This window comes from Alligator sinensis, unplaced genomic scaffold, assembly GCF_000455745.1.
Source record: "Alligator sinensis unplaced genomic scaffold, ASM45574v1 scaffold93_2, whole genome shotgun sequence".
Lineage (NCBI taxonomy): Eukaryota > Metazoa > Chordata > Crocodylia > Alligatoridae > Alligator > Alligator sinensis.
This window is the reverse complement of record NW_005841854.1, coordinates 3535512-3538024: the sequence shown is the minus strand read 5'-3', so window position 1 is coordinate 3538024 and position 2513 is coordinate 3535512. Positions and strand designations below refer to the sequence as shown.

Here is a 2513-nt window from a genome sequence, read left to right as displayed (position 1 = left end):
CTCTTTCCTGCTTATGCAGGGGGTCGGACTCGATGATCTATTGAGGTCCCTTCCGACCCTAACATCTATGAATCTATGAACATTGACTTGTGTCCCCCAGAGCTCTTTAGATGTTTGTTTCCCTGTGCAATGGCACATACATATTGGAAGGCTTTGAGCACTATTTCCATTGCTGATGATAAGAGCTAAACTTTCTGCGGTTAAACAACAACATTCATGGCTGGCAAGCAGCAGGTGAAGAAAAAAGCAGAGAGGCTCAGGTGTTCTAGGGACAACAGTGATGCTATAAGCCAGAAGAAAGCAGCTGGAATATAAATAGGATCAGATGCACCAGCACGTAAAAGAAAACAGATGAATTAGTGACCTGCAATTCCACAGGCAGAGTCCAAGAAATAAGAGGGCCAAAGTATACAAGGATGCCTGTCAAAACAGTTTATGATACAATCCACTAAGACTCTTAGGTAACTTGTCCAAGCCCTAGATACTGCCAAACTGGAGTTCTTAGTGCTTAACAAACAAATCAAGGAGACACCTTCCCTATAGTGTAGATCCATCCACAAAATAGTGCATCTTCGTTGCACTAGATACTTTTCTCTCAGTCCCTCCTGCCTATCATTTTCCAAATGCTCTTGGAACATTTAAGTTCTGAAACTACTTCACATACTCTAAAAAATTATTTTCTAATGATCCTCAGGGACTTGTTGCACAGGAAACGTATGTTAAATACATATACATATGTTAAATATGTAGAATTTTATTTGGTATTAAAGTTAAAACATGTTCTTAGCAGGCACATAATAATATTCATTATGAATCCTAGCAGGCACATCTCGTGTTCCATTGCTAGAAGACTGGCAAGCAAGCATCCTGGCATGCCATGCTGGAGTGACTTTTTCTCAATTTTCTGACAGAAGCTGAAAACAACCAAATGCAGAAGACATCCTCAGTTGGCCAACAGTCTCACTGGTGATATGAATTCCCATCCCTTTCTGGCCTGGCATGGGATATCTAATCCCTCTTTGACTGACCGTCCCAGCTAGGATCAGAGCTCCAGCATCTTTCTGGAGATGATGAGTGGCAGAACTGAACAAGGTTTCCCTGATTAGTCTAATCAGCACACGCTGTGCTTCGGCAGTGCAATCTCCTGTCCCTAGTAAGGTGCTTCTTTGAGGCGCATGATGCTGCCATGGGCATCACACTGGCCCAGTTGCAGTAGGCCCAACATGATGCCTTGCAAACAAGGGTGCTGCTAGTCCAGTATTGAATGCCACCTTGTCACTGCTGAGAATTACCAGTGAGCTCAGACTGGTAGGAGCATCTCGCACTTGGAACCTGGGACAACAAGCAGTGGTGGCAAAACTTTCTGGTGTCCCATGGCACCTTTGTGCTAAGCTGGCCTCCCTTCTGCTACACCATGACTTTGGACTTCTGTATCTTATGTCCATCAAGAGATGCATGGTCCTAATTATTTGGAAGTAGGTGAACACTGGCAGCCTCTGTTCCATCACCTGCTAGTTCAGTGTGAGGTAGAAAATGGTGGCAGTGGCAGTGCACAAAGTCTGCAACACCATACTTGAGAAGCTAGGGATTCAGCTCATCCAGCTCAGGGACCTACTGGAGATTATCACTGGGTTTGGACAAGTGAGCTTCCTGAACTGCATGGGGGCCCTCAGTAGAACCCATATATCTATTCTGAGTCCTTCTCACTGTGCCTTGGATTACATAAATCATAAGGGGACTCTAGGGAGTCATGGGCCACTTCACTAATATGAATGTTGGGTCATCAGGCTGGGTACTTGATACCCATACATTCAGGAAATCTGTTTTCCTAGATCAGGTAACTCGCCACCTGGATAAGGAAAATGATGTTAATGTCATATACTTGGATTTCAAAAAGGCCTTTGACTTGGTCCCCCACAGTGTCCTCAGGGTAAAATTGTCAAGTTGTGGGCTCAACAACTTAGTGGTCCAGCGGCTGGGAAACTGGCTCCAAGGTTGGACCCAGAGAGTGTTAATAGATGGAACTGACTTGACGTGGTAAAAGGTGATCAGTAGTGTCCCTCAAGGCCCAGTACTCAAACCAGAGTTTTTCAACATCTTCATCAACAATTTGGACATGGGCGTGGAAAGTGTACTGGCAAAGTTCACAGATGACACCATCTGGGTCATCGGGAGACACAGTCATGCTGAAAGACAGGTTGAGGGTACAGGCTGACGTGGACAGGCTTGTACAGTGGGCAGATTTAAACCTGATGATGTTCAAGACCAGAAATGTAAAATGCTCCATCTGGGGGGAAATCACCCACAACATATTTACAGGCTCGGTGGTGCAACATCAGCCAGCATCAGAACAGAAAGAGACCTGGGGGTCACAATCAACCATAAAATGAATATGAACCACCAGTGCAATGCTATCGCTGGCAAAGCAAGCAACACTCTGGTATGCATCAACTGTTGCATCACAAGCAAGACCAAGGATGTCTCTCTCACACTCTACTCAGCATTGCTGAGGC

The 2513-nt window shown here is 45.1% G+C and overlaps 1 pseudogene; it reads right to left on the bottom strand.

Moving 5' to 3' along the window:
• Positions 1 to 2011: 2011 nt before the first annotated feature.
• LOC106722671 overlaps positions 2012 to 2513 on the bottom strand; it is a 13548-nt pseudogene continuing 13046 nt past the window's right edge.